Genomic DNA, 10,169 nt, shown 5'->3' with positions numbered 1-10,169 from the left:
ACAGGTCTTACGGGCAGTCTGCTTGAATCTAACCATAGCTGCTAGCTGTAATATCAGGGTAAAGTAAGGAGTGAGCCAAATGCTCAACAACTGCTAAACAATATGATACAAAACATAAATCGAGATATATATTAAAGAATGTCAATGGGAGGACATGACCAATGATAATGAGAGATAAAACTTTGGGTGATGGCATCATTTTGTTGGTATAAAAAAAAAATCATATCTTAATCAAAATTATTTTATGACGCTACGGATTACAGCCGGTGATCAGCCGCGAAGTAATCCCGAACCTCGCTGGGTTCTAAAACATTAATGGGAATCCCTAGGCAACTTTTAAGCCTAATATAAGTGTGGAAAGGACTCGCGTGTCAGTCCAGATCCACTATTCAAAGAAAACATTTATCCCCCTTTGGGACTGAAAACCCACATTTCATTTATTTCAAAAACTGATGCCGATTTATAACAAAATCTCTTTTACAGTAACATTTTTTATCAAGGGATTATAGATCAACTCGAAACACGGGAAATATGGTACTAAATCTCAGGGCCATGATTCACAAAACTATACTCTATTAAAGTAACTGAATGGTTTTCATATATAAAAGATTGGACAGGGGGATTTAGTGAGGCTATTGGATATTATAAAGGGTAATGCCAAATTGGGCTTAAAGCAATGGTTTCTCATCAAGGTTCAAGTGCTGGATCATCAAGAAGATAAGCTTCATGAATACTAAGGGTGTTAAGGTATGCAGAAATGATCTTTAACACAGGATATATCAGAATTGTCAAGCTTCAGGATAAGAAAGAGGGGTATCAATCAATAAGGAATCACTGTGATAAGTATATGGCTTTTAGGGTTCAATGTAATGTTCTATAGGGGTTTAAGTATCAGGATGAGATATCAATACTTAGGAATCATCAGCATGTAAATCAAGAGAATCAACCAAGAGTTATAACTATCCTTTCTTTTATCCTGGCATTAAAATTACTTTAATATACTATCATGATAAGACCACTTTGCAATACGTACTCGAGGGTTCATGGCATTTTTATATAATTCAAAGATAAGATACGCTTGATTTAATATATCAAATGACACAGGATAGTTGCAGTAATGTATGAACTATTAGCAGTAAATATGAAGGACAAGTTGAATCACTTGCCTTGAGAAAGGCTGGTATGGTCTGACTGGTAGGAGCAACTGGAGCTTCACTCGACCTTTATGGCAAGTTTTCCCTCGTCTTGAGATCCTACATAAATAATAATAATAATCCTCATTATAGTATATTCTCACCAACTTAACCTATTTAAAACCCGAATTTAAACACGGATGGCACTTAGGCCTATATGCACTTAATTTATATCCACCTTTAATTTATAGTTACACACACATAGCCACATAATCACATATCATATATTAATACCAAATAACACCATATACACCATAATGCAACACTAGGTTTGGATGATCTCGATCCCCCAACTTAAGTCACTTGGTCGCTAAACTAGACAAAGTCTTCTAATTTTGGCTTCCTAACTCGATGTGCCTTTACTAAACTATCCAAGACCTATTGACCCTCACTTGTGCCTTTTATTCTACTGACCTTATACTATCTTACAACTATGGTGGTCAACCTAAATCTCACTCCTAAGTGTTCTAAAACTATGTGCTAAGTGAAAGTGTTCACTGGTGCAAATTTCAGAATGACATCTATGGTTTCTTGAGTGCATTTGACACCCTTAAACTATAGGTTTTCCTTCAAAACTCTTAACAAGACTCTCCTGACCTAAGGGCATCTCCCAAACTTGATGTGGCTCAAGGGCCTGGCTTGGGCCTTCTTGGGCCTAAGCTCAAAGTCCATGGTTCCCATGTTTTCCTGGGCAGAAAACACCCTAACTTAAATTAACTTGTGACACATGGTTCTATCTCATATCCTATGAACTATGGTTGTAAAAACTTCTCTGACACTCCCTCTAACTAAGGCCCAACAGGGCCTAATGAGGGCCTACCCATGACATGGTCAAATCTCCCTATTTCTAAGTTGAAACAAAACTGTCCCCTGCTGGACAGATTTTGTTATTCTACTTGTGCACCTAACCAAATGACATGCAAACCTCCAACAAACACCTAAAACCTTTTATATACTCCCAATACTAACTTCTGGTGGCTTGGGACTCAAAGTGCACATCAATGACATGGTCAAAACTCACTCTAAACCTCAGGGTACTAAACTGATTTTCTGCAGAAATTATAACTCTCCTTTCTCCAAGGTTTTGACTTGACAAACTCAACCACTAACAACCCAATACCCAAACCAAGACTTAAACATGGTGATATACTAAACTAACTCCCTTATACTCAAAATAATCTTGGTGGAGATCATCCTTACCTAAGGTGCAATCATGGCAAAACAAAAGAAACCACATTTCCAAACTCACAAATCATCAAGTTTTTGAAACAACAAGTTATGCATTTTATAAAAGATATACATGACTTATTACCATGCATCAAGAAGCATTAATCAATATTAACACATTATTCCTACTGAAATTAAAGCTTACTAATAAAATCTTTCCAAATGATCAAAATCTTATAACATTTTAAGTGAAATCCACATGCATGCATGTCTTCGAGTTTTGCAAGCCAAACAACATGTTTTCTAAATATGTTTTACCAAGAAATTTACATGCAAGCCTAGCATGAGCTATATTTAGATGATCACTTAGCATGCAAGGAGTTTCATCAAATTTTTTACTACAAAATTCAAGCCATTATCACATAAACATGCAAAAAAATTGAACAAAGCAACAAGAATGGTCTCAAGAACCATTCATTCGGCTCCCCAATGGTCATGGCCGAATGAAATGGAAGGGAATGGCCATTTAACATCAAGAGTTTCCTTCTCAAGACTTGGCACTTCACCATTCCTTGTAGTCCTCTAAAAAACAACCTTAAACTCACAAGAATCAAGGTTGTACTTTGAGTTTCAACTAAAACCTTAACATGCAACCTTAAAACTTAAACTTTCTACTCAAAACTCTTTGAAATATATGTGATCATGGTATGGGAAGTAACATTTACCTGTGTAGGAGGTGGGAACGTGATCATGGTATGGGAAGTAACATTTACTTGTGTAGGAGGTGGGAACTTGATTGAGAAAGAAAGAAAATGGGGAGGGGGGTGGTTTCGGCTGAAAAGCCGAGAGTGAGGGGGTAGGAGCCGAGAGTGAGAGACAGGAGGGAGAGAAGAAAGAGTGTGGTGTGGATGATGTGTGAAATGATCATGTCTTTTAATTGTTTTGTAGTTTTTGTTTTGACAAATGTGAGTGGGAATAGGAATTGACATGACTACCCTTCCACTTATACTTGGATCATTTTGCATGCAAGGCTAAAGGAGGAATTTGGCTAGAAAAATAAGAGTTAGTGGGGTGGTAATTGTATCTTTAGCCCTTTTGGATTGAATAGAAAGGATTTGCATGCAAGGACAACTATATAATTTGCTAATTATAACAATTAACATTTATAAAGATTTATTTTTGTAAAATAAAACACAAGTTCAAAAATTATAAAATTTATACCATAAAATAATTTGGATTTTTAGAAATTTTATAAAACTACTTTTGAAATTTGTGAACAAAATAACTTTTAAAGAGAAATTTATTCAAGGTTTAAAATATTCCTTATAAGTCAAAAATGAAAGAAATAAATAAACTTTTGCTTTGAAAATTCATATACCACATAACAAAAATTTAAGACGCAGAGTTCTCATTCACACAAGCATACAATAGTTGCATATATTGGCATTCGGCTTTTAAAGTTGTACTAAATTTACAATTAATATTACACAGAAATGTCGGTTGTAACATCCTCTCCCCCTTAAGGGATTTTGTCCCCAGAATCTAAGAGAACAGATGAGGATACCAGGAACGCATATCAGACTCTAACTCCCAAGTCGATTCTTCGACCTTAGGGTTCCTCTAAAGTACTTTTACTAACTTTATTGACTTATTTCTAAGACTCTTCTCTTTCCAATCGAGTATTTTGACCGGTTGCTCCACAAATGACAGGTCTGCCTGAATTTCTACTGGTTCATATTCTATTACATGGCTAGCGTCAGGATTGTACTTCTTAAGCAATGACACATGGAACACATTATGCACGTGCTGATACTGAGGTGGTAAGGCCAACTCGTAGGCCACCTTCCCTACTTGACTCAAAATTTCAAAAGGACCTATGTATCTAGGTGCTAACTTCCCTTTCTTGCCAAATCTAGACAACCCTTTTCTAGGTGACACCTTCAACAAAACAGCTTCGCCAATTTGGAATTGAACATCCTTACGTGCCTGATCCGCATACTTCCTCTGTCTATCTTGAGTAGCAAGTAGCCTTTTCTGAATTAACTTGACTGAGTTATGCAATTGTTGTACCAATTCCAAGCCGAGAATCCTTCCTTCTCCTACTTCATCCCAACTTGTTGGTGATCTACATTTTCTCCCATATAAAGCTTCGTATGGTGGCATGCCGATACTGGAATGATAGCTATTGTTGTAAGAGAATTCAATCAACGGCAAGTGGTCGGCCCAACTTCCTGCAAAATCGATTGCACAACTGCGCAACATGTCTTCGATTGTTTGAATTGTCCTTTCGCTTTGTCCATCAGTCTGTGGGTGGTACGCCGTGCTCATATTCAATTTCGTGCCAAGACATTCTTGAAATTGCTTCCAAAATCTTGAGTTAAATCGGGGATCTCTGTCTGAAACTATTGATACAGGTACTCCATGCCTTAGTACGATTTCGCGCACATACAGATGAACCAATTTGTCTAATGACGACTTCTCGTTAATTGGAAGGAAATGCACTGACTTTGTAAGACGGTCAACTATAACCCATATAGCGTCATGCCCGGATTTCGTTCGCGGTAGTCCTACTATAAAGTCCATAGCGATATTTTCCCATTTCCATTCTGGAATCTTTAGGGGCTGAATTAATCCGCTTGTCGTTGATGTTCTGCCTTCATTTTCTGACAAATATAACACTTCGCAACCCATTCCGCTACGTCTCGCTTCATATTTGGCCACCAAAAGTTTTTCTTTAAGTCCCGATACATCTTGGTACTTCCCGGGTGGATTGAAAATTTCGAATTGTGGGCTTCGTGTAGGATCTCATTCTTTATTTCAGGTACATGAGGAATCCATATTCTGGAAGAAAACCTTAGTATCCCTTGCTCATCCCTTTGAGTATTAATCTCCTCTCCAGATAACTGATTCTTCTCTTTCTCCATTACTTCTTCTTGACATTTCTTTATCTTTTCCACTAGTGTTGGCTGAAATGTCATTGCACGACAAACTTCTTCAACTTTTCCACAATCACAAAGTTCCAGTTCAAATCTCTTGATTTCTTCAGATAATTCCTTTGATGTTGTCATCATATTCAGTCTCTCCTTCCTACTTAGAGCATCGGCCACAACATTCGCCTTTCCAGGATGGTAATTTATCGAACAGTCATAGTCCTTGATCAATTCCAGCCATCTCCTCTGCCTTATATTGAGCTTCTTCTGACTGAAAATGTACTTTAAACTCTTGTGATCCGTGTAGATTTCACACTTTTCTCCGTAGAGGTAATGTCTCCAAATCTTAAGTGCGAACACTATGGCGGCTAGTTCCAAGTCATGCGTTGGGTACTTCAACTCATGCGGTTTCAACTGTCTTGACGCTTACGCGATCACCTTACCGTGTTGCATTAACACACAACCCAATCCCTTATGTGAAGCGTCGCTGAATATCACAAAGTTTCCTTGGTCATCTGGAAGTACTAACACCGGAGCTGTTACCAATCTCTGCTTCAACTCTTGAAAGCTATCCTCACATTCTGCACTCCATTCAAGCTTTTGATTCTTTCTGGTTAACTTGGTCAATGGCGTGGCGACTTTCGAAAAATCCTTGACGAACCTTCTATAGTATCCTGCCAACCCTAGAAAACTTCACACTTTCGTAGGAGTCTTTGGCCTCTCCCAACTCATAACTGCCTCAATCTTTGCCGGATCCACTTTAACTCCTTCATTTCCAATGACATGCCCCAAAAATTGAACTTCCTTTAACCAAAACTCACATTTGGTAAACTTGGCATACAACTTCTCTTGACGAAGTATTTCCAATATTATCCAGAGGTGCTGTTTATGTTCTTCTTCCGACTTAGAATAAATAGGGATGTCATCAATGAATACCATGACAAACTTGTCCAAATACTTCTTAAATACTCGATTCATCAGATCCATAAATGCGGCCGGGGCATTGGTCAATCCAAACGGCATTACTAGGAATTCATAATGTCCATATCTGGTCCTAAATGCTGTCTTGGGAATATCTTCTTCTTTGATCTTTAATTGATGGTATCCCGATCTCAAGTCAATCTTTGAAAAACACTTTGCTCCTTTCAGCTGATCAAAAGGGTCATCTATTCTTGGTAGCGGGTAGTGGTTCTTGATCGTTACCTTATTCAACTCTCGATAATCTATGCATAGTCGCTTACTCCCATCTTTCTTCTTGACAAACAGAATAGGTGCTCCCCATGGCGACGTACTTGGCCGTATCACTCCTTTATCTAACAATTCTTGTAGCTGGCTCACCAACTCTTTCATTTCTGCTGGTGCCATCCTATATGGGGCCTTTGAATCTGGTTCCGTGTCTGGAGCAAGGTTGATCTCGAACTCGATTTGTCGATCTGGTGGTAAGCCTGGTAGTTCGTGTGGAAACACATCGGGAAACTCGTTAACTACAGGGATATCTTCTATGGTGGGGTTGCCCTTTTCTGAATCCACTACATACGCTAGGAACGACTCACAACCTTTTCTAAGTAGCTTCTTAGCCTGAACGATTGTGAGAAATAGTTGTTCTTGCCTCTGCCCCTTAAATACTACCTTCTCTCCACTCTTCGCCTTTAAATACACTTTCTTGGTCTTACAATTAATCTTAGCGTTATTTTCTCCTAACCAATCCATGCCTAAAATTATATCAAACTCTCCCAACTTGAAGAGTATCAAGTCGGCCGAAAACTTATACCCCGAAATATCAATCTCACACTTCGGACAGAATTGATTCACAGGAATCTTCTCTTGGTTCGCAATTACCACATTTACTACCTCGCTCATAATCATTTTATCACATTGAAGCTTATCAACAAAAGTTTCTGATATGAAAGATCTTGTTGCTCCCGAATCAATCAATACTTTAGCTTTGGCATTATTGAGTAAAAGTGTACCTGCTATCACCTCAGAATTCTGAATAGCATCCTTCATCTTCAGATCAAATGTCCTTGATGTTGCTTGTGGGGTTGGTGTAGGTGGTGGAGGTAATGCCAATAACTCAACTGGCACGCTCGCCCTGGTGTTTGCCACATTCATCAGAGCTTTGACTGGTCCGGTTGCCTTGCACTCCCTAGCTATGTGTCCAGTTTTCCCACACTTGTAGCATGTAACTCCTGGCTTCGGCATCTTGCACTCATTCGCCAAATGTCCCTTCTGATTACACCTATAGCATGTCATGCTCAACTTATTACACACTCCGGGGTGCCTTCTTCCACAGTGCTTGCATTCGGGTCTCTGGAATCTGTTTTCTCCAACTTGTCATTGGCTTGCCTGGTTGTTCCCCATTGTTTCTTTCCTTTTACCCAAATTTCCCTTCTTTTGAAAATTTCCGCCCTTCTGGAATCCGATCCTCTTCATATTCCGATCTTGTGAACTTCCCGCTTCAGACTTTTCTCCATAAAATGGAACCTTCCTCTTCTTGTTATCCCTCTCCTTCCTTGACTGCATCCCATTATTCTCAATCAGAGCAGCTTTCTGAACTACTCCCGCATAAGTTTCAAGCTCAAATATAGCCACTCTATCTTTGATCTAAGGCTCCAATCCTTGCTGAAATTTCTTCGCTTTTTCCTCCTCGGTGCTGGTATACATTGTCACAAACCTTGACAACTCAGTGAACTTCTTCTCATACTCCAGTACAGTCATGTTCCCTTGCTTCAGCTCCAAAAATTTAAGCTCCATCTGATTCTGCATGTACTTAGGGTAATTCTTGTCCAAAAATAACTTCTTAAATCTCTCCCAAGAAACCTGTTGAGTTACTTCCATACCTTTTATTGATTCCCACCAATAGATGACTTCGCCCTTCAAGAAGTAAGTAGCATACGACGTCTTCTGATCGTCTCCTAACTGTACCAACTCAAAAGCCCTTTCCATCTCCTTGATCCATGTGTTAGCTATTACTGGATCAGTGGTATCATGAAATGCAGGTGGATTCACATTCTGAAAAGCCTTGAAAGTGACAATTTGTCTAGGTGGTACTGGTGGTTCAGGTGGTTGGTGTGGTTCACGGTTATCTTGGTTTTCAATTCGCTGTTGAAGAGTTAGTTGTTGTTGGGCTATAGCATTGGTTTTCCGTTGCAAAGTTTCCAGTAGTCGAAGAATATTTGGGTCTGTGGTGGATGTGGTTGTTGGGTTCTTCTTTTTGGGAGGCATGATTCTGAAATAAGAGTTATATCAAAACATATATGAATAATAAAATAATTCGAGGGTATCACATGGCATTCTTATTTACATGTGAGGTCAGGTTTCAAATTAAGTAGATATGATGATGCATATAAAAGCGTATAATAACAGTTGAGAGCAATTGGAACAATAGAGCATGATTATTGAAATTTAAAGGTCACAATACATGGGATTAGAACAAAGTCTGATTCTAGGATCAACAGGCTTATTTAAAGGAAATAACGGAAACAACTGGGGAATTCTATGGAGTCTGATAGTACAACAACATGAAAGGTAAATGGAAAGAACTAAGGCTCCACTCCATCTGAATGGGGCTTGGTAGTCTTTTCCTCTCGAAGCGTCTTCACAATGCTTTGGAGCTCATCCGCCACCATCTGAATGACATACTGGCTGGTGCGGTCCCGGTGCGCTGGCATCTCCTCAAGCTTAGTGTTGACGTACTGAACCAAGGTCTCAAGTATCGCATCCATCTGCTCCTTGGGCTTCCCTTCGTAGTTTCGGCTGTCCGGGTACACGTTCTTCAGTCGGTCTATCAGTCGGTCGTACTTTCCCTGAAGCATGTCAAACTCGCGCCTCAACTCAGCATACACGGTGAAAGCAATAGTGTCGTCCGAACCAGAGGATGACGAGGAATGCGCCCTTTGCTGACAAATCAATAAGAGGAGTATTAATAATAAACTTACTTAACCTACTCTCTCGCATATTATCTATAACCTACACATATACCCTTTAACCTATTTGGGCTGTCCAGGGACTCTAAACCGTAGCTCTGATACCAAAACCTGTCACACCCTAACTTAAACAACAAATTAAATATAACTATTACAACATTTAATAATAAATAAACATACCCAAATCCAAGATCTTACAGTTTAGGGTTTGGAACAGCCCAACACTACCATCTATTACAACTGATTTTAAATATCGAGTCCTCACACAAACTACTATCACTTATTCTACCTGAGCTCGAACATAGGCATCAGCATCACAGGTCTTACGGGCAGTCTGCTTGAAACTAACCATAGCTGCTAGCTGTAATATCAGGGTAAAGCAAGGAGTGAGCCAAATGCTCAACAAGTGCTAAACAATACGATACAAAACATAAATCGAGATATATATTAAAGAATGTCAATGGGAGGACATGACCAATGATAATGAGAGATAAAACTTTGGGTGATGGCATCATTTTGTTGGTATAAAAAAAATCATATCTTAATCAAAATTATTTTATGACGCTACGGATTACAGCCGGTGATCAGCCGCGAAGTAATCCCGAACCTCGCTGGGTTCTAAAACATTAATGGGAATCCCTAGGCAACTTTTAAGCCTAATATAAGTGTGGAAAGGACTCGCGTCTCAGTCCAGATCCACTATTCAAAGAAAACATTTATCCCCCTTTGGGACTGAAAACCCACATTTTATTTATTTAAAAAACTGATGCCAATTTATAACAAAATCTCTTTTACAGTAACATTTTTTTATCAAGGGATTATAGATCAACTCGAAACACAGGAAATATGGTACTAAATCTCAGGGCCATGATTCACAAAACTATACTCTATTAAAGTAACTGAATGGTTTTCATATATCAAAGATTGGACAAGGGGATTTAGTGAGGCTATTG

The sequence above is a fragment of the Apium graveolens genome, chromosome 8 (genome assembly GCF_009905375.1).
Source record: "Apium graveolens cultivar Ventura chromosome 8, ASM990537v1, whole genome shotgun sequence".
Lineage (NCBI taxonomy): Eukaryota > Viridiplantae > Streptophyta > Magnoliopsida > Apiales > Apiaceae > Apium > Apium graveolens.
The sequence above is the reverse complement of the archived record's forward strand: the minus strand, read 5'-3'. Positions refer to the sequence as shown.